Genomic DNA, 26,885 nt, shown 5'->3' with positions numbered 1-26,885 from the left:
CAGCATTTAAAATGCACCCACAACCTCCGCTTTGGCACTCAAATGCACCCTCAGAATTTAAACGCACCCTCAGTCTTAACTTTGACACTAGAATTCACCCTCACCTATGGCACGCGAAAGCACCCTTAGCCTCATCGTTGGCACTCGAAAACACCCTCATCATTTAAATGCACCCTCAAGGCCCGCATTGGCACTCGAATGCACATTTAGGTTCCACTATACCCAGTGCTTCAAATGTGCAGGCACTGTCCGGTACCTGCACTTCTTCAATTTGAAAGGGAGAGTGCCAGCACTTCTCAGCATGTAATGGAAAAATACGACACTTCTCAGGAGCAAGCAGGTACCTGAACTTCTCCAGTTCCATTTAAAGCACTGACTAGACCAGAGTGTTATAATCTGAATCTTGCCTAAAACATACAATGGGTCCACGCTGCAGCTAAAGACTACAAAAATGAACCTGCTATATTTTCAAGCACCGCCAGGGCTCTCCGAAGGATCACGAGCCACGCTCAGGCACAGAGGCCTAACGTAAAATGGCGGGGCCCACCTGCTGCCTCTCCCTAATATCCACTGGTTAGAGCGTATGGGGCCAAGGATGGTGGGACCTCCCTGCGTGACGACCCCGCCCCGCAAACCCTCCTCCTCCACCGCCTGCGTTACCCCTGCAGGCCCTGCTAAAACACACACGTGCACCACTCGGCTCCCCAAAACACAGCATTCGTGCTTACCCCTCACAGGCAAATGGATACTCAGCCAGCCATCCAAATCACTTGGGACTCAGTTCATTGACATATTTAGTTTCATAGCGCTTAATTTGTAAAAGAATGCGTGCCAGTGCTAAAAACTCGGCTTAGAAGCCTACGGCCGAAAATTAAAGGTTCGCAGCGTTAAATCTACCCCATGCCTCTCTAATCCAGTGACTCCCTGCCCCTTTATCTCACTCTTGTAGGTTGCCTATGTGAGGCTTTCCGTCTTTCTCTCCCCCCTTCTGTCGTTTCCAGGCGCTATAAATGAAACGCGTTACTCTCATCCAATTTATGTTGCTTAATTTACCACCGCTTTGAAACAGAGTTGGCTATACCTGTATTCGAGTCCGAGGACTGCACAGTACATATGTTTCAGTCGCGAGCGTTAAACTTACCAAGCCACACTGCAGACAGGATATGATGTATTTGAAGGGGCGGGGTGTGATGGGGGAGGTTTGTTTAGGCTGAACACGTGGCTCAGGCCCTCACATTTCCAGATGGGTGTCTGTTTGTGCCAGGGGCGCACAGGCGCAAACATTCAGATGGGAGATAACAGTGCAAAAATGCCCCGCCCAAAGTCGAGCTTTCGTGCCCACCTCTTTCACACAATTGTCTCAACTAACTGACACACTTATTCTGTTGATTTAAAAAATAAAAATAAAAAAAACGTTCTAAATGTAATTGTGAGAGACTTCGTAGATTTTACTTGGAATCGCCGAACGAAGCAAGGGTGAGTTCCTGAGAGTGAATTTGCATACATACCCACACGTTTTGCGGATTATCCAGTTAAAAAAAAAAAAAACTCTGTAAAGTCGGCGAGTGGATCTTAAGGAAAATATTTTTGTCAGCTGCACCTACAGTAAGCACTTTCCTCTTTATCTTGACTTGTCATATCGGAGAAATGTGCAGTGTCTGCCCCAATATTATGGAAAATTGTTTGCCAGCCAATGACGGAGAGAAAAGGGGCGGGACTTAAAAAAAAGACCCAGAAACGCCCACAAATCTTGTCGTGACTGGGGAAAGAGTGATTGACAACCATCTCTTCCAATGGCTAGCCTCCATTTATGGAGCTAGCCAATGGAAGAGAGAGGCGGATTAAAGCCCCGTACTGAAGCTCAAATGAGTTCGCCTGCACGAACACTGCTGCGCAGTGTACTCCAGGCGAAACCTAAAAACCAAAAGTTTGTGACTGGTAGAGGGTTGGAATGGCCCTAAATAGCTATGATATGCTATGCAAGTGTGTGAGTGAGGTAGTATATAGATTAGGTCGACATGTTTCGCGCCCTTGATGGTCTCAGGAGGAAGGTCTCTAGTGGTAAGGGCAGTGGAAACATCTAAATGCGTCCCTAGCCACGGGACACCAGGTTGGCGGTCATTTATAAAGTTGGCAGGTGGCCCCTTCACCAGGGTGACGGAGTAGTTTACTCTGTCGCCCTGGTGAAACACCAGGCCTTCTGCCGAAAATTAAATCAATTCCTTAGTTTGGTGGATTTTGGGGGATACAAAACAGGTTTGGACCAGATGAATTAGATTGTTAATACTCCACCCTTTATTGTAGCAAACTGGACCCTGGGGAACTAGAAGGAGGGGATTTCTTTGAGGTAGAGCTCCTGCAAGTTGACGCCGAATAGGCGGAGAGCCTGGGCTGACCGGTAGAACTGGGTGAGGTCCGGCGAGCTCTCAAGCATATGGCCAAGAACAAAACCCCAGGTACTGATGGGTTCTCGTCTGAGTTCTACGTCACCTATGTAGATGTGCGAGCTCCGCAGTTGGTCTCCCTCTACAATCGCTCAAAACAGGTGGGCTACTTACCTGCCTTGACGAGAGAGGCAGTGATTGTACAGCTCCTTAAACCAGGTAAGCCGGAGTGGGATCGAACAGCATATCGCCCCCTGGCAATGTTAAACATGGACTACAAGATCCTGAGTGGTATCTTGGCAAATCGCCTGAAGAAGCATATGACCACCCTGGTGCATTGGGACCAGTCTGGGTTCATCCCTACCTGGAACACGGCCATGAATATTCGGAGGTTATGTCAACTGATGCATGAGGCGGCGGCAGGGGACGGTGAGGCGTGTGTGCTATCTATAGACATTGAAAAAGCCTTTGATAGCCTAGAGTGACAGTATCTATTTCGGGTGATGAGGGCCTTTGGTCTAGGAGAGGGGTTTGGGGCCTGGACGAGGCTCCTTTATTCTTGCTCGACGGCCAGAGTTCAGACGGGGGGGGGGGCAATATCGGCTGCTTGTGACGTGGGCAGGGGGACGAGACAGGGTTGCCCGCTGCCTCCCCTCCTGTTCGCCCTGGCAATGGAGCCGTTAGCCGTTCATGCATGGACCGGACGACATTACATGGGTCTGGAGGGGATAGGACAGAGGCACTATATCGCCTTCTATGGCGACGACCTGCTGATGTTCCTTTGCCAATGCCACTGATACTTACATGGTGCTCGGGTATTACTGGAGAGCCTAGGGCGAGTGGCGGGACTTAAGGTTAATTGGGCCAAGACCTGTCTGTTTCCGATGCACGGGGACGAGGTAATCCTCCTGCGGGTATTGAGGTACGATGGGAATGCAGTTGTTTGCCCTACCTGGGGGTCCGAATTTACCATGAGGCTGACTTATTTGAGGGTAACATAGGGCAGGCCCTGCAGACCACCAAGAGTAACTTTGTTTTCTGGGGGTCGCTACCTCTGTTGGTTGCGGGCCGAGTGGCACTACTAAAAATGATAACCCTGCCCCGCTTGCTGTATTATTTTGTCACGTTGCCGCTCTGGGTGCCTGGGAAGTGCTTCGCCCAGCTTAATTCCATGGTCTCTAGTTTCCTATGGGGATCAGGGAGACGGAGAGTGGCGCTGCCTACTATGATGCGCCCACGACAAGAAGGGAGCCTTGCAGCACCTGATTTCGAGGCCTACTACCACGCGGCTCTGTTCCAATGGCTCACATAATGGTTGGCGGGTAAACTGGGGGTCGAGGTGGATCAGAGAGGCAGGGACCTGCGGCTTTGCCACTTGATTAGGATTTTGTTGCAGCTCCCGATGCGTGAAAGGGAGGTACCCATAGAGTTTTGGGTGTTGCAGCAATGCTGGTATAGGGCTCTGAGACGCAATAAAGAAGGTCCGGCATATGCGCCTGAGATCCCGTTGTGGTTTTGCGGAGAGCTGCCAAACGGAGGGGACTGGCAACGTCTACATGAATGGGAGGAGCTGGGGATCTCATCCATTGGGGATCTCTACGAAGATGGTACCCTTCTGCCATTCCGAGACCTCATGGAACGACACAAACTGCCTGCCCAGGACTTTCTTCTGCATGCGGCTGTGACACCGGCTGTGCGCAAGCACTGGAAAAAAGGGCTAGAGGAGCCACAGGTCTTTCCCCCTTGCCAGTATGTGGTCACCTCCGCGGGTCGGATCAAGGCGGTTACGTGTTTGTATTGGAGATTGACACAGGGCTTGAGGGCTCCTCTTGCGGGATTGCGCATTAAATGGGAGGCTGATTTGGGAGTGCCTATAGAAGAGAAGCCCTGGGAGATGTTAATGGAACGGGCATGGAAGTGCTCCCGCAACGCGAGATTTCAACTCATCCAATTCTATGTGTTTCATCGGGCGTACCTCACTCCTCACAAAATTAACACGTTTTTTGGCTACCGCACTGCCTGTCTGAGATGCAGACTGGAGGATGCGGCGTTCTTGCATATGCTCTGGGGATGCTCATTGCTCCAGGGGTATCGGGGAGAGGTCCTGGCTAAATTGACAGAGGTGACGGATCGGGAGCTGCAGCATACTCCAGGGGTGTGCTTACTGCATTGGTTCCCCCACACTGCCCGCAACAAAACCACCAGTAAATTCCTAGATTTGGGGTTAGTCCTGGCCAAACGCGAAATCACTAGTCATTGGAAGGCGGTCACAGCACCCAGACTGCGAGGGGGCCCTCCGACTCCAGCTAGCTCAGAGGACTGATAACGACAAAATGTGGGACATGGCGAGAGCTTGGGTGGCGATGGTGGACCTGCTTAAAAACCCAGCTGACGATGAGGACTGATCCGTTAGGCTTTGAGTGTCCTCCTTGCAACATGAGACCACAACCACAGATCACAGGATGAGTGGGTGATTGGGGGGGGACTAATCTGCTGACAACGAAGGATAGGGTGTCCCAGACAAACTAGCGGGTTGCGAAGCCTTGCCATACTGTGGTCACAAGATGTCTATTCAATTCTGTTGTTATAATGTCGTATCTAAGCCGATGTGTATGCCACACTTGAGAAAGTTTTGAAAACGCAATAGAGTTAAAAAAAAAAAAAGAATTTGTTTAATTACATACCGTAGTCTATTCGCTAGGGCTTTAGCTAATATTTTCCTATCTTTTATTTATTTATTTGAAATGTTTTATATGGTGCTGGCTAGACCCGGAGGTATTAGAGCGCTTTACATGACGTTGGACATTAGTTTCAGAACATTGTTACATAGTTACATCAGTTGCTGGAGCGTCGCAAAACATAGAAAGGGAAACAGTGTAACGTAGTTACATGAGTAACCAAAGCATAGCAAAGCATTAGAAAGAAAACGGCAAGGGGGAAAATACTTCCGGGGACACAGAAGAGTCAGGCTGGAAAAGGGGAGGCAGACAGAGAGTCACGGAGGGAGGAGGCACGGGAGGGAAAAGAAAAACAAAGGGAAGATGAGGAAAACAATGTCCAATATCTGGCTGGGGAGGTGACGGCCGAGGGGTGAACCAGAGCCAACTCCTCTATAGCTGCATAAGACGGCTCCACCGGGCATCGGCCAAGGTTGCTCGGGAACCGCGTTATGAACAGAAGGTTATGAAGATAAGTGAGAAACAAGTTACAAATTACATCCGGTACAAGGGCATGTTACACAGATGTTACTAGAGCATAGAATAGCACCAACATATAGAAAAACAATGTTACACAATCACATGAGTAAATAGGGTATTAGATAACAGAGACACATATCCTAGGGGCATAAAAGGTAAGGGGGGTAAGAAAAAGGGATAAGGAATGCAGCTCGGGTCAGGCAGACCAGCAAGGGGAGAGCCACTGGGATGGGAGGCAGCCACAGGTAGAAGGAGAGCAGGAGATTGCAGATACTGTGCCTAGTGTCCGGCTGGGTAGGTGACAGCCGACGGGGTAAACTAGAGCGGATCTCCTCTATAGCTGTCCAGGCAGCTCCACCGGGCATCGGTCATGTTTCACGGTCTCATACATGCATGGAAATGTGTTTGTAATGATATGTTTATAGAGGCTTTCATGTGACTGCAATTTTGCAAGTCACTTAGCGCTTGGAAGTTCGCGTAACATTTCTAACCCTGTGCATCCTTCCACTGCTACCTGCGATTTGTGCTTTAGGATAACCCTGGCTGGCTCTACCCAGAGGTATCGGAGCGTGTTGCATGTGGACAGAGTTACTTCAATTACATCAGTTCAGAAACAAAGACAAAGCGAAGCCTGTGGAGCCTAGAGGGTCTTGGGCCAGGGAGATCGTACTTAGGGGGAACATTGCAAAGTCACAGTAAGCAAACAGTAGTACGGAACTACATCAATTACCAGGGCACAAAAGACAAAGCCTTGCATAGGCTACCAGAGAGAGAAGAAACAGAAGAACAGGTCAGAAGAGAACACAATAGTGGAGGGGGAGGGGAAATGAGCCCGAAACTGGTCAAGGGACACATCGGGCAAACCGGTGGTGAGGAACAGCTAAAGATCATGAGTCAACAAATAAACCAAACAGGTCGGGGATAAGGAATCCACGGCATCTGGGGTCGGCCTCAAACACCACGCTTGCGCAGCCTGGCTGTGTAGAGGGTCAGAACCGTGGAGGGGGGCGAAGTGGATGTCTCGGACGGATCCTTGTTGTCAAAAGGAGAGAAGGTGCCTCGTTAAGAGGGTATCATCATGAGGGGACAGCAGTTTTAATTCCAGGTCTTCCAAAGGGCTATCAGCCTGATTCATCGAGCTGAATTGCGCTCGCAAAGGGCCAGATTCTCAGAATCTGGCCCTTTGCAAGTGCGATTTTTGCATTTGGGATTCATCATCCCAAATGCAAAAATCGGTAATAGCGATTTCGCTATTTTGCGAGGAATTACATTTAAGGAATCTCTTTTTGAGATTCCTTAAATGCAATTCATCATCCATTTTTAAATAGCGAATTCGCAATTTCGGCCCGCTATTTACCGCGAGGTCAAACCTCGTGGTAAATAGCGAAAACTTAGAAAAATGCTTTTAAAATCATATTTCTAAGTTGCATGTTGCACACACACATGTCCTTTGGACATGTGTGTGCGCAACACCTGTTTAAATTTGCATTTAAGGGGTGCTACAGGGTGTCCTTTGGACACCCCTGACACCCGCAAATAAGGAATATGTAGGAATCGCATTTTTTTTTGCCATTCCTACTTGAATCCCGTTTTGCGAGCCTGTAATAGCGATTCCTTATGAATCGCTATTATAGACTCGCAAAAAGGGTCGTTGATGAATCGGGCTGTATGTGTTGATTTTTGTCCCCGGGCCGGCCCCCAGAATCTTCGAGCCTTCCAGGGCGCCCCTTCACACCACCTCCTCCCGCTGCGTATCCGGAGGGAGGGCGGACCCAATGCCTTGATTCAGTCCAGACCACTCAAATGCTCCAGGGAGTGGGTCCTGCTGTTCCCTAATGCTCAGGCTCTTGCCGCCGTGAACTGCCCCTCCCCCCGGTTCCGCAGTTAGTACTCGCGGCCTGCTCAATCCTTATCTGCATTAAGCAGCGATATCGGTCAATATAATTCACATCAATTCCTGGGTTTCTCTTCTCTGTGGATCTATGTAATCACTGTGGCCCATAAATCTCTTGATCATTTTCTGGTGCGACCGTGCGATTTGCCTCTGTATCCTATAACCGCTTGAACCCCCTACTTGCCATTTTCTTGGAAAATTCTACTGGCAGCCTGCCTGGTCCAGGTGTTTTCCCTGCTTGCACCTGCCCTATCTCATCTTCTGTTAGATCCTCTATCACTATCAATTTGTGTTCCTTCGTGAGGAGGTTTGTGGGGCAATCTCTAATGAAACCTGGCAGGTCTTTTGAGCATGATGTTTTCTGAGGTTGGTAAAAGGATCTTAGTTTTTTTACAAGGGGCCAGCTACCTGTCAGGCTCCAGTTACCTTACAGGCATCTGGAGTTAATATTGCTCTAATATTTCTTTGCCTTATCACTCATCTGGCTTCAATAACAAGCATTTGCAATGCAATAGGTGTGGAGAAGTGTGGCTCAATGGTTAGAGCGGCAGACCCTGATGCAGAGGTCTAGCCCGGTACCAGGGTTCAATTCCCCGCCTCGGTGGGTCTTGGGCTCAAAATTCCACGGACCTGATAATCTCGCCTCGGTGCCTATTCCAATCATGGAGTCCCACTCTGCAACTCTGGGCAATAGCTTGCTTAATCTCCATAACGGCCCCCACAACGCTAAGGATGCCTGGCCTCCACTTTGGGGGTGCCCAGGAGTGGATGCCTCACAGGGAAAGCCAGGATGGGTTCCACAGCAGTATTCGTACAAGCGCCTTGAGACCCTTGCGGGTGAGTAGTGCGCTATACAAGTATCAATTTACATTTTTACAATTTTTAGGTCTCGCACTAGGAAAGTTTGAGATATTGATATTGTAAATGACAAATTTGTTATCTGTGTTGGTTTTGAAAATAGCGAAATTAATAGCTTTGTCATTTACAATGCCAATGGTTATAACTTTTTCAAATGTGACACCTATAGCATTTGTAATGCAATATGTGTTGTATTTATGTGACTTAGATGTATTGATATTACAAATAACAATGGCTTTTATTTTTTTTAATAATTAATACTTGAATAAAAGTTATTGTAATTTATAATGGCAATAGCTTAAACTTTTGTAAATAACTTTTGTGAAGATTATGTTCAGTGTATTTTATTGTGACGAAAATCCAAGAACAGAAGTGAAATATTAACATCTTTTTGTGACATTTGTAATAAAGCTTGAAACATTGAGAGAACATATTTGAACCAGTTGTTGTTGAATGGTTGCACAGATTGATATTGTGGTGGCGCCGAGTGATGCTGTGGCGTTCAGTGATTCTGTGGTAGCGCATAGTGATGTTGTGGTGCCCTTGAGTGATGCTGTGGTGATGCGATAGATAGAGTGAGGGCGATAGATAGGTAGATAGAGTGAGGGCGATAGATAGGTAGATAGAGTGAGGGCGATAGAGTGAGGGTGATAGATAGATAGATAGATAGATAGATAGAATGAGGGCGATAGATACAGTGAGGGCAATAGATAGATAGAGTGAGGGCGATAGAATGAGGGCGATAGATAGAGTGTGGGAGATAGAGTGAGGGAGATAGATAGATAGAGTGAGGGCGATAGGGGTAGGGAGTGGAAGAGGGAGAGGGGTTGGGTTATAGAGTTAGTAAGAGAGGGAGAAGGGTCAGGGAACCAGGGTTCGAGGCAGCAGAGAGGGGGGCGAAGGTAAAGAAGCAGAGTGTAAAGGGATGGGGTGTGAGATCTTGATGGGGCAAGAGGGTGGGGACAGGGGTGAAGTGGGGCTTTGTAGGGGGCAAGGGTACACATAGGGCTAGAAAGGAAAAGGGCTTTGTAGTGTTAACAAATTGGACTGGACTCGAGAAGGGGCTGGAGGGGAGGGGACCCGCAGGGTAGGGGAGACGGGATGTGGAGAGAGTGGAAAGGCAGGGCTGGGATCCCCCAGAGGACGCAATTAAGAGAAAATGGGGTCAGGAGGGTGGTCCGCAGGAGGTTGGGAATTCCGTCTTTACTTGTACAACAGAGAGGCTACGTTGAAGCACGAGTGGTTTGGGGCCTACAGCTGCCCTGCACAAATTCTACCAGCAAGCCAGGTACTACATTAACACAGACCAAGGAAGCTTCCTGTATCTCCATCACCGGAAGCAGACTCCCCCCCGGCCCCCCCAGAAGCACAAATTAAAGCCACTCTCCTGGGACAAGGAGTAATACAATAGGACTCCAGTTAGGGCCCAAAATATCACTTCTAAGCTTTCTGCTCATATTGCATCACGGGCAAAGTATATAAGCGCCCTTCTTGATCATCTGTGCCAAATTAGAGGCAAGGGGCCGTTGATGAGAAAGAAGTCAGAAGGAGAGAATCGGAAATGGAGGGAATATAGGTACTAAAGGAAGAGAAGAAAAGGATTGATAGAAAAGCTAGAAGAGAATGAACAAGTGCCAGAGTGTGGAATTAGTGCTAAAAGAAATGATAGGTAAGCTCTGTGTACCCATTTGAAGCAAGGTGCCCTGCCGCCCATGTCTAAGACGGCTTTGGTGACAACAAAGTCCAAGGATGGTATGAGAGAAGCTGTTGGAATGCATTTAGCATAAAGAGAAACATTTTTATTTCAGCCATGGTGCCTGTAAAACACGAGATTAATATATGTTTCTATTTTATTTTCATACCTGGATTTGTAATGGCTGGGTGTTTAGGTTATGTTCCTGGGGATGGAAAGACCATGCCGTAAAATGTTTCTTCATCATTTCTTTAGAAGTCTCAAATTGATGTTAAATATGGCCAAAGCGGGATGTTCTTCATAGGTGTAACATGCCCACCTGCATATGCAGCGGCTGGGAAACACATGAGGTTACGTGTTTAACTTCATACACAGTTCCTTGCTGCACCTTCTGTTCATAGTCCCAGTATTAAGAGGTGCGTTCATTATTTTATCATTATTTTTAAAATAAACAGGCCATCCGGGGACCACCGGTGAGGGGGGAGGGAGAAAGGTATATAAACACAAGCATGGCCTACAGGAGCGTCCGCATGGATGTACCGAGACCCCTGTGCACGCGCTGGCGTCCTGCGACGTAAGGGATCTATCGAGCGAGCTCCGAGTCCAGTCCAGCGAGGCCGAACCTGCGGGCTCCGGGGCTTGCAGGCACCTGCAGCCCCGGCCTCCATCCTGGGATGTGGTGGAATCGCAGCCGCGCGAGGACGCACAGAAGCCGCGGCTGCCGTTCAGAAGCCATTAAAATATTAAAGACCGAAAACACTTACTCCAAGGTCAGCCCTGGAATCCACAGCCGCTCCCGCTGGGCTTTCATGGTCGGTTTTTCACGGGTCTATTGTAACCATGACACACTGCAGAAGAATGGACTAACGCTCTCTGGGGGAGGTGGGAGATGGCACGATCGGGTCCTTCCACCTCCAGCCGTAATGAGGAAATGTGAGTGGCTGCGTTCAGCCTAATAACCGGCATGCCACCGATATGTAAGTAAACGAGGTGGGTGTCTCTGCCGCTCGCCGATTCGGGACATGCCCGCCCTCCCTCCCTGATCGGAAGCGCCAGCTCCAGAAGGAGGGTTTTCATGCGGACGGCGAACACGGAAGACAGCGAAACTGAAACCGGGCTGTGACTGAGAGGACGGGGGCTGCCCGCGCATGCGCGCTATTTGTAATGAAGAGGGAGCCCCGGTGCCGGCAGCTGAAGTCCCGGAATCTCCTGCGCGTGCACATCCCCTGTCTCACATTCCCAGGAAGTCAGCAACAATAGATGTCGGCTAGATGCAGTGCTTCACACTGCTAACACCGGCTCGACCTAAAAAGGAGGTTTTTACTTCATTACTTAGTAAAGATCAGTAGTCCTCTTGTGGAGTTTCAGGTCTAGCTCCATATATGCCTCTCTTTCCCCGTTTCCATCCCCCACTCCTGAAAATACTTTCCCTTATTATTATGGCTTTGGATGCTTCCGAGTGTCTCTTCATTGTTCACTGTGTGTGTATTTCTTTCAGAAGAGTTTCTCTGTGGCCTCATCTAAGTGTTCAGCCATCACAGGGTTTTTCCGGGGCCAAGTCTCCATTATCTATTCCACTAGCTTATGTCTTTCTGTGTATTTAATGTTACCAGGAGCGGGAAATGGTCAGACACCCCCCTCCCCTCGCCACATATTCTGCTTTGGTAAATGTGTGTACTTATGCATCTGGGGTAAAGAAATTGTCTTTACGTGTAAGAAAATGATGTGCCGCCGAGTAATAGGAGGCACACTTTTCTTCAGGATGTAGTTCTGTCTGGATGTCTGCCACCCCCAATTCCCTTGTGAATCCCTCTAGGCTGGTACATAACTGTACTTTTAATGCTAATCTTGTCTAAAATGTGGGTGCTTAATCATGTTAAAGTACCCCCCCCCAGTATAGGCAGTGCCTGTGGTAGATCAGTTAGTAATCAAGTAAATACTAGTACAGTATCATTCTGTTGGCCTAGAGGGTTATAAGCATTTACCTACAATTTTGCTTCTCCTTCTCAGTCCCCCGGTATAGCTGTGTATCTTCAATTTTAATGGTCCCAATTTGGAAGGAGTGAAAGGCAGTTGATGTATTAAGTAATATCACCACATTAGTAGATCCTGTTGTGTAGCTAGAGTGGCTCAGAACCTTATATTACCCTTACTCCACGGACTGGCAACTTGTGCCCTTCGGGTGTCTCTCACAGGAATACCAGTTCGGCTTTATGATGCATCATAACCTTGGATAATAGCCTATAGCCCTCTTTTAATTTTGTTCCCCAGCCTGTTGATGTCCCATGTCAAGAATGTCAGTGTACATGGCATTGCACTGTTTCTCCTATGTTCCACTCAGCATTACATTTGTTTGTAGGTCATCCTTTCTCAACTTATGAATTGAATCATCAACTCTACTGTCTTGTTAGAACATAGTAAATGTATCCAAAATCGCCCCCTCCCTACCTTGCTATGCGATTGTCCCCAAACTGGGCAGATTTCCCAATGCCTGGTGTGTCTTTCACTCCAACATTTTTATTGAACTCTTTAATCTGTTATCAAATCACTTACTAGAATCCTTAATGGATTTTAACTGCAAGACAATTTAGTCTCACCTGGCCCCCACCCGGTACTCCTCATGCAAGGAACTCCATTAGATCGGACCACGGCCCTCCTTTCATTGGACTGTGACCTAGGAAATCGGGCACACCCTCTAGGCAAGCCACCACCCCATTGCCAACTGCTTCGTGAGTCTAAAATTCTTTGACAGTCAGATCATATTCCAGATCTAAATCTGTGTCCTGCCTCCAACCATCCCCATTCTGCCTCAGGATTTGCACACAAAAAAGTTGTGAGCAACCCTCATGCAACACTCGCAGCTTTACTGGGTACAGCAATTCATACTGCAAGTTCATAGTCCTCAATTTATAATTACCTGCAGTGAAGAAGTTCCTGAGCATTTTAAGTTTTTATGTATAGGTTGGAATGATTCAGATAGTGCAGTTTTTATATTGCAATTACTCTTTTTTTAGAGTGCATCGAGAGATAATGTCTCTATCCCTATAATTCAGGAACTTGATAATAAAAATTCTTGGGAGTGACTGGGGCAGAGGAGGAGGTGCCAATTCATCTTGCACCCTCTTTATGATAAAAACAAACAGAGGACAAGTCCAGTCAGCTCAGGGCTCTCAAATCTTCAAGTCGGGTGTCAAGAAAGTCGGTCATCTCAGCCAGATTGAACCTTTGATGTTAGAGCTGATACTTCAGCCTGTAGGGCTTCGAGCATACATACGTAATCATCTTTCATTAAGTCTGTGCAGATCAACTCACAGAAGGTTCACCTCCAATGAGATGGAATCAATTGCAATTCCAATGCCTGTCGAGACTGGGTTATAGTTGCCAATATTGTGTCCCAGAAGAATCAGAAGCCGGCACCAGACCCGCGGTCACCACCTTCTCCCTTTCTTCCCTCGCAACTTTGAAGCTCCCTGCAGTTTGCTCTATTTTAGTTTGTTACAACACTCTCATGGTTCTATGTTTGCTCTAAATTCTCACCGGAGCACACCACTTTTAAAAATGTTTTTCGCTATCATCCACCATGAGCGATCACTACACTTGTGTCTGCAAAAGTGAAGTATCCAGAGTGAATTGATTCCCAGGTGGTGCACCCTCTAATGATGCAGTACACCAGGCTGAGTTTATCTCTTAATCAGGTTTAGCTCCAGGGGTTACGTTTATGAATTTAGACCCCCACAGGTTGTGGGATCAACAGGCTGCCTCTAGGATCCCTATGTCTTAGTGGTGCAAGGCCAACTGCGCCTTAAATACAGGTGCAAGCTCTAGGGTCGCAGCTCCATTTCCAGCCTCCCACCAATCCACTCCACTTCAGCAGGGACCGACCCTTAGTTGAACCATGCCATTGGGTGATTCTTGGTCCTGTCAACACTTGACCCACAACCGCACCTCCCACTCTTCTCCAGCTCTTGGACTGTTGGAGTGGCACTCCTCTCAGCCGCGGTTCTTCCCACACCCATCTGCACCCCAGATCACTCTGCACGATCTACCAACTGCTTCGGAGACTGGCGAAGTCAGGCAATCCACTTCACGGCAGGCAATACTGGAGGCCCTGGCTTATCTGTCACCCCCCTTTCTTCAGGACCATTCGAGGCCAAGCAGGTTCTACCCAGTCCTACAGATTCACTATGCCTCCTGACTGTCAACGGGACAGTTGTAGCTTGTCACTCAGCTACAAACGGTTCTGCCCTCAGGCCCAGCAGCTTGGGATAGCCATGTCCCTCTTCTATAGTCTGCTCTATAGTCAGCTGGTCCTCTGGGCAGAAATGCCAGGGTCATCTACTTCATTGGAGTCCCTGTAGATTCATGTTACTGCCGGCATCTCATGGTCAAGTCATGCTGGTGAAGGTGCCCCCACTGCAGCCACTGTCGTTTTACAGTCATATACTCTCCACTCTTCTTACTCTGATTCTTTACAGTGTCGCGCAGTATTGCACGCTTTTGCTCAGCGGTGGTCTGTGGCAGCATATTCATATGAAAACACTTGCCAACTACATCGGCGCACTTGTGGCAAGGATCAGGAGTATTACAGCTTCATGACACAGTTCTGTGTAGGATTCAATAGGATTTCGGTTGAGGGCATGGGAGCCGAGGACTAGCTTGTCCGAATGGGTATCTTGCCAGGCTACGCACCTCTGCAAGGCCAGTGTTAAATTATTTTACTACAGTCCAATGTTGCTGCTTCCTTTTTAATCCTCCGGTGCAAAAGCCAACATTTTCTACTCCAGTGCTAGGATATCCAGCTGCAATGTTAAGGCCTTCTCTGCCTGTCTGTCCTCCCGCTCCAAGGGGGACAAACTGCAGGCTGATAAACTGCCTTGGACACTGCAGGTGATGCTGCACCTTGAGGACAACACTCCCCTCGAACTCCGGCTTACTCAATGTCTTCCTCAATGTCTTCCTCATTCTTGTCTTCAAACTCATCCTAATCCTACTCTGAGGTGCACCATAGCTGACGGACTTCCTCTTGGGGTCTGTAATCAATGTGATAATATTCCTTCTTGAACTACTTGTTAAGCTTCAGTCCTCTTTGCTTGCACCTGCTCCTCAGATCTGCAATGCTGATGCTCTCCTGGTTATCCAGATTCACCTCCATGTTATCAAAGCTTTATTTCGATATAAAAAATATCTTTAAAGCACATAACAATTAAAATACAATGCATGTTTTTGATTAATAAAACACTTCATAAATAATTAAAAGACAAGAATAAAAAAGACATTAAACCATTTACAGCTTTGAACAGGATTTAAAAAGAGGACTCGCCTAATAAAATTTATAATAAGACTTTGAGTCTAATCACCCATGCCCAGCTGAGAAATTTGGCTACCCCACAGGCCAGTGTAGTGTTGGGATCTGTCTTTAGGATTCTTAAGGCAGAGACATAGCTCCTAGTCTCGAGCTGCCGACAAACAGGTTTTAGCCATTTCGATCGGGGTTTGCTATAGGCGCTACAGACGAAAAAAAGGTGTGGAATAGTTTCTAGTGCAACATTACAGAGCGGACAAGTGGCAAGTGTTTGGTGAGGGGGTTTCCACTTGGAAGTGCGTTCACGAACTGGTAGGGTTCCCAATCTAAACTGGATGTATAAGGCCCTGTCTTTGGGTTTTCTGATGAAGTCCATATAGGGTTCGAGAGAGTGTACTGTCTTGTGCAGACAAAACTCGTCTGTAAGTCTACCCAGATTTTCAGCTCTAGAATCTTGGGCATCGACCCACGACCAATATGCTCGCTTGACCTCCAGTTTAGAAACCGATGCTCCGGTCTCCCATGCAACACTAAAACCAATAGCCGTTAACAGCTTCTTAACCTTTGATAGCCAAACGATTTTATGAGACCCCTGCATGTTCGTAACTTCTCTAAGGCCGTCTGCGTAGCTAACTAGCTCAGGTGTACGCCACAGACGAGCCCAATAGAGAAGCGGACGGAGGATTATAAGGTCTTTAATAGATCTGCGGCCAAGGTCGTATTGCAGAGGTTTATTAGGGGTGCCCCTGGGTAGGGACAGAAGCTCCCTAAAGAAATTATTTTCAGCCATGACAAGGGAATCGACATTATTAAAACCCCAGAGCTCCGCTCCGTACAGTGCGCTGCCTATAGCTTTTGCGGAATAGATCTCCAGTGCAGGGGCTATGGGTCAAGATAATGAGGATCTGTGCTCCCTGCCGATGACGCCCACGACACGTTTATGGTTAAGGACCATTTTTTCGATATGTGGGTTCCATTCGAGTTGGTCGGATATCCTGATCCCTAAGTAGTCCAACATTTTAACACGCTCTAGTGGCTCCTCATTAGGTGTGAGCATACGAGTGGCTTTCCTACTGGGGTTAAAATAAAGGAGCTTTGTTTTGGAGGTGTTAACCAAGCCCCTTGAATTACAAAAAACACAAAACCGATCTAAGAGGTTATGGAGCCCCATGGGCGTTTTAGAAACCAATAACGTGTCGTCGTCAAAAAGCATAGCGGGGACTTTGACACCGGCCAGGCTGGGGGCATCTGCATCGATGTCAGATAGAAAGGAAACAACCCCATTTACAAACGAAGAAAAGAGGGCCGCGCCAGGACGCATCCTTGACTAACACCTCTGTTTACCAGGACTTTGGCCGTTTTCTGCTCCTGCGTACCCCACCGGATGCATGCATACGTTCCGTCGTGCATGCGGGCCAACAGGTTTAGAATGGGCAAAGGGAACCCCATTTTCTGCAAAACCACCCACAGGCGCTCTCGAGGGACCAGATCGAACGCAGTCTTCAGGTCAATAAAGGCCGAGTACAGGCCGCCTTTACCAATGGATACTGTCTTCCAGTGAAGTAGTACCAGCCTAAATGCCTGGTCGACAGTGCCTGTGCAGGCCCTAAAGCCTGCCTGAAAATGGGAGATGTTATTCTCCTCCGCCCAGGAGAGGATCCTTTCCAAAAGAACCCTGCCAACCACCTTCTGACCAGCATCAATCAGGCTGATTGGATGATAGTTGGCAGGGTCGCCTCTTAGCCCCTTTTTATAGATAGGGATCACCTCAGCCCCCTTCCATGAACTTGGGACTAGAGACCCAGATTGGGACTGGAGACCCATGTTCAAAAAGCTTATGGTGCAAACATTGAGGGCAAGAATGAATTCAAATCAACAACTATCCAGTTAAGACCAAAAGCCAATTAACATTAACAAAAGGCAATATTTGCTAACAATTTAAAAAGGGATTTTAATTTAAATTTAAATAACTTTTGTGGTACTACAAAAAAAATCCTCAATCCCACCGCTGAACACCAATGTAAGAAATTGGGTTATTAGTTGAGGAGAGAGATTGCCCACCTCAAATAATAATCACAGTCCTCGTCAGGGTGAACCCTCAAAGTCAATAAATTAACCTAAGTTTCACCTCCTGGAAGCTATGGTACTGAGCAGACAGGCTTAATCCACGGCAATGTGTAAAAGTATTTTTTCCAAAAGAGTAACAAAACCACAATGCAAAACACTAAAAATCCCCAAAAGTTAGAATAACAGAGTAACAATGCAAAACCAAAATGACACCAAAACGGCAAAAAATCCAGTAATGGGCACTTCAGAAATTAATTTCATAAGCGTTTAGTAGAAATAGCACCAAAAAGCACAAAACGACACTGATAGTCGCTAGTTGTGGTAGACCATGATCTAGACGCAATTGAGGCTGTCCACTATGGAGTGCTGGTTGGATACACCAACCAGGTTCAACTGATTTTACCTTTGGACGTAGTTCTTAAAGTTAAAATCCACCACAGGAGTACACTTCTGGAGCTCTCCAAGATGTCAGGAAAGGCTCTTAGAAACTTACTGGGTGTCAGTCAGAGACCAACAGCAAGGTCCAGTCATGGTCCTGTTGCCACTGTTCAACTGGGTACTTTCAGGAAAAGGCCTATCGTAACGTGTTGTATCCCTGTAGCTTGAACAGAAGTTCTTCTTTATGACACTTGGAGTCCAATTCTTTGTTCTGGCTATATATAAGAGTGAGCAAGTCCAGTCCTTCAGGGATCCTCTCACATCTCTCTCCTCAGGTTCAGTCCTCTTCTGATTTTCCGCAGGTACAAAAAGTGAGTGCCTGGAGATGTCACATTTATGGTTGGCACTAGGTAGTGGGTGGGAATGACTCCTAGGCACACCCTAACCAATGAGACAAAACCTCCCGGGGCCAACTCTACCCAATTTGGGCATTTTCAAGATTGTAATAGTCTTCAACCACACAAAAGTTGGGCTCGGAGGGCTTGGGGAGCACTGTGTGGGGAGTTTACTCCCACATTGTAATCCCTGAATACTCAGTCATCTCACACTACAATCCAGCAGAACCCAAAAGGGGACATAATGCCAAACTAATATCAGTAAGAACTAAATAATGACTTCCAGACCCCAAGGGTTATTAGTAATTTAAAGACAGAAGTCTGATAGGACAAAAGCAGAATATTTCAGCAACTAGAAAGTAAATCCACAAGAATAGTCTTGACATCCTATTCTCTCTCCTGTTAAGTGGGCTGTAAGTGTTATATGTGAACCCAGCAAATCTATCAAGCAGGATTTGATACTCAAGGAGGATAGGAGTCATTTCACACCTATTTAAGTCCAATCACTAGCTGGCGAGGGCTTATGTTAATTAGCCGTCTGACACTTGAGGCACGTAAAGGGTAACTTTCTCAAAGTTACTTTTCCTTAATATTTATAAAAAATCTGACCACCATTGAATTTGATTTTTAATAACTTTTAAAGTGGTTGTTTAATTATTTTTATAGTTGGTCCATTTCCCAACATACAGTACTAGTATTTAATATTGCTTCCCAGTGTTTCTCAAGGCCTAGATAGGGATGACTTATTCATCTCTTTCATTCGGCTGACATTGGCAAGGTTCCAACAAAGTCTTTGTGGAATTTATTCAGTGATGGGTTGGGAAAGTACTATTATCAAAACATAGTATTTGGAAATAGTGTGAAAAAGGAAGGTGTGTTTCTTGTTAGTCTAATTGGTGCCTCGAGCGTCTCCCGCATACCCTTCTTAGTGAAAGTTTAGATGATGTCAGCTATTAAGGTGAAAGATAGAAAATAACCTCAATTCATGTTATCATTTCTGCATGAAGGCTCCCTGCCAAGTGATTACAGATATATGCACACAGGTTGGTTCAGAGACCTCTCCCTCCACTAAAGATGCTGTGCGAGGCCTATGGACCAGCTGCACACCCTCTCCCTTGTGTAAGATGCGCTCCTCTAGGAGCGTGGTAATAGCCTGGCACCTTCCCAGGCCGGTCCTGCTATGGGATGCACATTGTCTGTTAGCAGGGTAGCAGGGCCTTCCTCTGGTGTTGACTTTGGCGTTCTCGTCAGCTGTTGGGCTTTCCAGGAATTCAGGACCTCCTGCAGTCAGTCTTAATAGTGTGGAAGTGGAGGATTAGCTATTCGATCATCCCTCATCACCTTACAGGAAAAGGGAGCTCACCCAAAGGCTTACCGTCAATAGGAAGATTCCCACTGAGATAGCTGACTGATAGTTATTCACTGACTTATAAGCCAGGCTGTCAAAGGCAAGGGAAGGAAGAAAGTGAATTACATGGGGAAAACTGGCCCCCACAGGATTGATAGATTGTGAATCACACCAACCAGCCAACCCATCAACGCTGTGCCAAAGCATATCGTCTATGGGTTGGCTGCCCAAAACTGATGTATGAAGAATTCAGTGTGCTGCAAAAGCCCAGCCATTTGCCAATAACACCTGAAATTTGCCACATCATTAGCTAAAGAGATAATTGCATTACTAGAGAATGAAGATCTCCAGGTGGATTCATTAGAAGGTCTGGCAGGAGAAGACTGACCGTAAATCGCAGGAGTGATCAAGAAGGGTCGGGAACCCCAACTACACTCTTCAGGTTGGAGTTACTAGAACTATAATTGCTTCCAGTCTCCTCACCTGAGATACCACTCGCGGCATCATCATGGAGTGGGGAAACACATACAACATGCTCCTGCTGCAGTCTTGGAGAAAATCATCAATTGTTAGGGCCGGGAGATCCGTCCGCCAGCTGTTGAAAAGAGGAACTTGCTTGTTGAGATGAGAGGCAAAGAGATCGATTTGGAAGAGACCCCAAAGATGTTAAAACCATTTAAAGAAGCATAGCTATAGTCTTCAGTCTCTGACATCTTGCAGAAACCCGATATTCCAGTCAGCGATCACACTGAATGACCAGGGAGTTGTTCCGCTATCAACAAAATCTGATGACGACAATAATGCCGAAGATACCTTGTAATTTTTGTCAGAATCCTGGATCTGGTACCCCCAACTTGTTGACATACCAGACCGCCAAGATATTGTCAATCCGTAGGAGGATGAAGCAACCCGGGTTCCGTGGGTACAAGGTCCTGACAGTGAAGGATACTGCCAACAACACAAGTTAGTTGATATGAAGACCCAGTTTCATCTTGCACCACTGACCGTAATTGGATATCATGCATGAGTCCCAACCCTACCAGCTCGCTTCCGATTCGACGATCATTTCCAGACAGGAGCCAAAGATGGCCATGCCATTCAGGCCTCCATGTGATGGAGCTACCAAGCCATTTCATCCTTGGTGTCCTGAAATAGGTGAATGTTGTTGGAAATAAGAAATGCCTCTCCTCAAATGGCGGAACTTGAAGTGTTCGATAGTAAAAGGGTGTAGTTGGAGAGGAGTAAAAATGTGGTTGCAGAAATCAAAGCGCCGTGCACCTTAAGTGATGAGCAGTGTTTGGGGATCGAGGCGGCAGCTGTATGTGTGAAATGGAGCCACTCGCGAGTGGGCAGCTTCCGGCTTGGATGGGCACTTGCCTGAGGGTATGACAGAAAGCAGACTGCGCCGGCTCAAGGGAGCACATGATATGCGGAAGCAATCGGGAACAATAGCTCCTAAAAAAATAAGTGGGGAGTACTGCAACACACTAATAATACAAAAACACCAACAGAAATGCGAGTGAAGAAAAATATTTTGCGTCATTTGGTTTAATAACATTAGAATAGTTAACCCAACTTATCTCTTTGGCTGCAGCTGCAATGACAGAAGAGGAGTTTTCCAGTGCTTTTGTAGGTTGGTGGTTTTGTGGGTAGTGTAATTATGTGTTTAAGGGTTTTTATTGGCTGCTGAAAATTTAGCATTTAAGTTGGAGAAGCATAAACCTCTCTTCTTTGTCCTTGATAGAACTGAAAATTCTTGACGCGCCAGCTTGACAAATTTGCATTCTTTATTTCTCGTTTGTTTTTTGCTATTTCTTCCTCGTTAATAATATTTATTTTCTCTCTTCCAGGCCCTTGAGTGATGACCGAAGTGAGACGCATCGCAAAGCCCTCCTGTAAGTCCTCCATTTTGCCACAGCAACCTCCTTTCTTCTGGTTGCGTTCATGTATGGTACACTTTTTCTGAAAGATTTATAGTTCATTCACCTCTTCTGGTACATTTGTAAGTTCTTGAAAAATAGACCAAATGCAGACTGGGATCTGTTTGAATGTCACAAACTGCGAACAGTGCTTTGGGGCAGTGCGAGGGTTGTTGTGAGATAGCATCAGAACTCCTGATCTTGCGCTATCAGTAAATAAGGCGACGTTTTGCCAACACTGTGCCCATCACAAACATATGAACCTCATGTTATGCCCTTTCTTTAGAGGAAATACACACAGCAAACATATTTTGATGGATACTTCCAGTGCCACCCTAATCATATGTGATAGAAAGCTCTGCACCTGGCCCCACAGAAGCCCTACCCATGGGCAGCTCCAGGCAACTTGCAAAAAGAGGGTCCATCTTCTCCACATCTCCCACATCTGTGAGGCTAAATCCAAGCCAGTCTCCGGGGGGAGGGGGCAGGGGGTGAGGTGCATTTGATTAGGAAATGGAACTAGATTAGCTGAATTCGGGCATTTGGGGAGACCCCTTTTACGTGTTTGAAAGCATTTCTTCAGTCCCTAGCTGTCAGAGGTTATGGGGATTCCTCCATGCATCTTTGGTAGGTCCGTATTTCCCTTTTTATCCATCACCATTGCTGTGATAGCTGTGATCTACCTACGACTACCCTCTAATTCTAATAACTGTTTCATAAACAAAATGCTTTGACAGGAATCTCAAGGAAGATAGACCAAATACCCGTACTGTAAGCACTGGCCATTCATATTTCAGAAATTGTCTGGGTCCCACAACAAAGCATTCCTGATATTGGCCAGGGAGAGTAATCTACCATTCAAGTACAAGCCCCCTAAAATATTACAAGCCCCCTTTTTCAAGTCGCTAAAGGACCTGTCTCTCTGTATGAGCTGAAACAGTCTCAAGACCCCGAAAGGGATGTCTAATGCAAATGGGAGTCTCTCCAGCACCTGCACTGCTACATACCCCACCCTTATACCGCAATAGTTAAGGCATCTCAGTCAATTACTCTGGTCCACTAAAAATGCTGAGAGCGTGTATTCCCCACATTTACCCACCAGCAATGACTTCCTAGTTTGGACCATTTGTGGACCAATGTGCGACATATTGCAGTTGGGCAGCCACCTAGTATAAAATGATGTCCGGCAACCCCATACCCCCTCCAGCCAAGGCGGTTTCAACACCTACAGCTTCTACTTCGCTTAGCTGCCCAAAACACATCAGTAGGTAAAACATCCAATCTACAAAATGTCACTATGGAAATCAGATACATGGTTTTCTGGAGGATGTATAGGCATGTTGACAAAACAACATCTTTGTCAATGAGATTCGGCCCATAATGGAGTCTTCCAAAAACGCACTGAACTGTGCAGACACGCCACCACTGCCCACTTTGCGATCATGTTGTGCCTCTGGGGTCCCTTGATACCCACATCGCTAAATAGTGAAAGACCCCGGGGTCCTCCGTCAAGCTGCCCTGGACCTAATGCCACCTCTCTGGAGAGTGACCCGCTGGTTCCTAGCCTTGTCCCAAATCTATAGCCAAGCACAGACCTCTTCTGGGGTGTCAGAGAAGTGGCTCTTCCCTTACACCATCACTCGCAAGCGGACTGGAAACAACAGCATATATTTGAGGTCCATCGTCTGGATCTTTTGCTTAACTAGATCTTATTTCCGTTGAGCCTAAATCCTCCTGGTATTATCTGGGTAAATGGTGATACTATGGTTCTCGATCTGGGTGTGCACTGCCTCTCAACCCCAGTCCCTATAAATGAGAATGGGAACTTTGCAGGCACTGGTAGGCCCCCAGGCGGCGGAGCCGGAACAAGTGCAAATGTGCCCTTTTGATCTAATTAGTTCTGAGAGTCCCTGCATCTGTAGCTCACACTAGACCCAATGCTCCAAAAATCATTCTGAAGCTGTACCCTCCACTCTTTCTGAAAATGCAAGATAACAAAGATTATTATTGTTATTATTACGTCCTTCCGCCACCTCCACTCTATTTTCCAATTTATGCATTCGGATCATCATTTGTGCCATTTGTTCCTTCAAGGCAGCCACCTTTGATTTCAATTGAACGAACATGGGTCGGAGTAACACCTTCTACTAAACTATACAATACCACGACTAATTAATCCAACTGACCAGGTAATAGTCACTCAGAAAGCACTTAAGAGGGAGGACGTGAACAATGAAGTATGAGGTAAATTGTGTAACTTCACCAATAGGTGAGCAAGGAAGCAATTCCTTTTTGTTTAGTTATCCTCACACACCCTAGTGGTGTCATACTTCATCATCGGGTCACCCCGACGCATAAAAGTCGGGGTGGGCTCGACCACAGTGTTGGGAGCTCTTTGAAGTTATAGGAGGCCCAGGAGACTATATAGATAAAAAACCTCCGACAGATCCCCGGTTTTCCTTTATTGTTGGGACTGTCGGGGTTATTAAAATTACATAAAAATAGGGTCAGCATAGGAGTGTTATGGTCCTAAGACCCTAGTGCCAACATGTTTCAGTCCATATGCGGCCGTAAAGGTCCCGGACTTTCTTCAGGGATGAGATTGGTCTCCCTAGGTATCAGTTAAGGGCATCCCCTATCCTGTCAGTGATGAAAGGGCAGAGTAGCTGCTCCTCATGTGTTGTGATAAATATGTTATCTATCACATGTGGGTCTCCATTATAAACAATAAACAGAGAAAAAGGGGAAAAAAACATACAGCCTTGTATGAATATACATGTGGAATTCCACGCAAGTGTTTCCCAACTACGCGCTATATTGAAAGAGAACGAGCCCACCAGTGCCCAAACATTTGTGCAACTTAGTAGTATTCAATCTCTTCCAATCTTGTGCCACTCGCATCAAACCCTGTATATGACATTGCTATGTGACAGACTATAGTGCAGCGGCGAGATTGCTCGCAAACTGACATTAACTGTTTCACAAGGAATTAAATATCATTTCTTTAGTAAAAACATATGTTACATTAAAAATAGTCAAATGGATCATATTTGCTGAAATCAGTATCCCTACACAAACATCCATACTGTCTTACCCAAATGTTATGGAGTATCCGTTTCTCAGGGGACCGTGTGGCCATGTAGGCGTAGCTCTGTAGTCAAACCCTAAGATGTGCCCCCAATTGAAAAACGGTAGTGTCGGAGTCTAGTGATGTTGGGAAAATGAGCCTGGCGATAAAAAACTCAATCCGCTCTTTAAGGGGAACGGGGATCGAAATGATCCTTCTTATCCCCGCATTCACGGTCACTTACTTCATCAAGAGTCCTGCCCCGCCATCAAACCTGTTCGGTCTCGGTCCCCAATCAATCAATCAATCAATCAGACTACTTGTAAAGCGCGCTACGTACCCATGAGGGTCTCAAGGCGTTGAGGGGAGGGGGGTGCCTCTACTGCTCGAAGAGCCAGGTCTTGAGGAGTCTTCTGAAGGCAAGTAGGTCTTGGGTCTGCCGTAAGTGGGTAGGGAGGGTGTTCCAGGTCTTGGCGGCGAGGTAGGGGAAGGATCTGCCGCCGGAGGTTGTTCGTTGGATGCGGGGGACAGTGGCAAGGGCGAGTCTGGCGGAGCGGAGCTGGCGGGTGGGGGTGTAGAAGCTGAGTCTGCTGTTCAGGTAGGCTGGTCCGGCATTGTGGAGTGCTTTGTGTGCGTGGGTGAGATGCTTGAAGGTGATCCTCTTGTCGACGGGGAGCCAGTGTAGGTCTCTCAGGTGAGGGGTAATGTGGCTGCGGCAGGGGACGTTGACGATCAGTCGGGCGGAGGCGTTTTGGATGCGTTGTAGTCGTTGTAGGTGTTTGCTGGGATTCCTGCATAGAGTGCGCTGCCGTAGTCCAGTCGGCTGCTGACAAGGGCCTGTGTCACCGTTCTTCTTGTTTCGGTCGGGATCAACTTGTAGATCCTGCGGAGCATGCAGAGGGTGTTGTAGGAGCCTGTGTGGGGGATCGGCGTATTTGTAATACATCTCAGAGCGGGAAACCGGCACTGATTGATAGTGCCGCCCATCGCGTGACGTCATTGCGGGTACGTGGCGTCGCTGAAAACCTGACCATAGGATCATGGGAATTGTAGTCTAAAACTATTGCCTCATCCAATATGTGATCAAAAATAGTTTAGGGACAACATGCATACTTCTAAGCACCCCATACAAGCTCTAGAAGCTCCAAATTAATAGAAGAGCAATTAATCAATGTGTGTATATGTTGTCGCGATACCGCGATCATATGATCATGGGACTTGTAGTCTAAAGTTCTTGCCACATCCCATTGTGATATAAATTAGTAATGAACAATGTGCATTTTTGAGCACGAAAATGTGAGTGCTCGATGTTATTATTATAGGAGCTTTTGATTAGAATACATTGCCATTGCTTGTCAATAGTGCCCCCCCTGCGTGACGTCATTGTGTTTACATGTCAACGCAGAAACGCTAACATGGGATTATGGGAATTGTGGTCTAACAGTCCTGCTGCACCTCATTGTGATCAGTAACTGTAAAGAAATAATAGCACTTTTGTGCACACTAGTGCCTTATGCCAGAGGATTGCGATAATTGGAAGTCATGAATGTAACGACCATCCTGCCATATTGTCATAATACATTTCCAATATTCTCTGCGTAAGTCCTTGCTTTAATGTAGGTGTGTAACTAACCATGCTCTGTATAGCAACCTAGTGTGGGTTTCAACAGGACGTGAGTGGTAATGTCATCCCTATATTAGCTTGGTTGTACAGAATCGCCCTCTGTGTAATAACCGGGGGAGTCCTTTTATACCAGACCACTCAAGTTTGCATGATGGTGAAAAGGCTGTCACAAGCCTGTTTACTGAATGATATGAGGATCGAGCATGATTCAGAAAGACGAGGTACGTTTACGTAGGAGATGCTCAATCATCTATTGAGTTGGCTCCAAGGGATACCATCATTCAGACCCAGTTCATGGGTCTTTAGACGGTATACCCACTGTTGTTCTTGCTCCAGGAATCTATGCAGTAAATTACCACTGCCTTTGACCCTTTCTATGATGGTCCATTTGATTTCTGTGTCCTTGGTCCCAGGACCTCACTTTCCCGGGCAGCTTCATGGTGCTCTGCTTCGCCTTGAAGCCAGCCAGCACCTCCGTGCAGGGTTCGAGGCCACCCTTGATCCCGGTTCTGGTCTAAGGTTTATTTTTCTCGCAGTTTCACTTCTAGTAGCGTCTTGCTAACTGTGATTTGTCTGCTTATTGTATTTATATTGTATTACCGTACTGTCCCTGTGATTGTTTTTTTTTCTAGCTTGGCTCATCTGTGCCCTCTGTTGTGTTCCGGGTTTCCTGACGTTTTTCCCTCCTCCGCTGACCCTCCCCTTCCCCCCTCTCCCGCCTCCCAGCTGCTCCTCCCTCACCCCTCCCATACAAAAGCC

General features: G+C 46.9%; 1 protein-coding gene across 2 annotated transcripts in view; it reads left to right on the top strand.

The window, feature by feature from the left end:
• Positions 1–26,885, top strand: part of LOC147706825 (ATP-binding cassette sub-family C member 10-like) — an 875,391-nt gene that overhangs the window by 24,523 nt on the left and 823,983 nt on the right. For both annotated transcript variants that reach the window (XM_086925960.1, XM_086925959.1), the window contains exon 2: positions 21,367–21,411. The gene's annotated coding sequence lies outside the window, so the exon portion shown is untranslated. The remainder of the gene's footprint in view (positions 1–21,366; positions 21,412–26,885) is intronic.

The sequence above is a fragment of the Lissotriton vulgaris genome, chromosome 6 (genome assembly GCF_964263255.1).
Source record: "Lissotriton vulgaris chromosome 6, aLisVul1.2, whole genome shotgun sequence".
NCBI lineage: Eukaryota > Metazoa > Chordata > Amphibia > Caudata > Salamandridae > Lissotriton > Lissotriton vulgaris.
The sequence above is the reverse complement of the archived record's forward strand: the minus strand, read 5'-3'. Positions and strand labels throughout refer to the sequence as shown.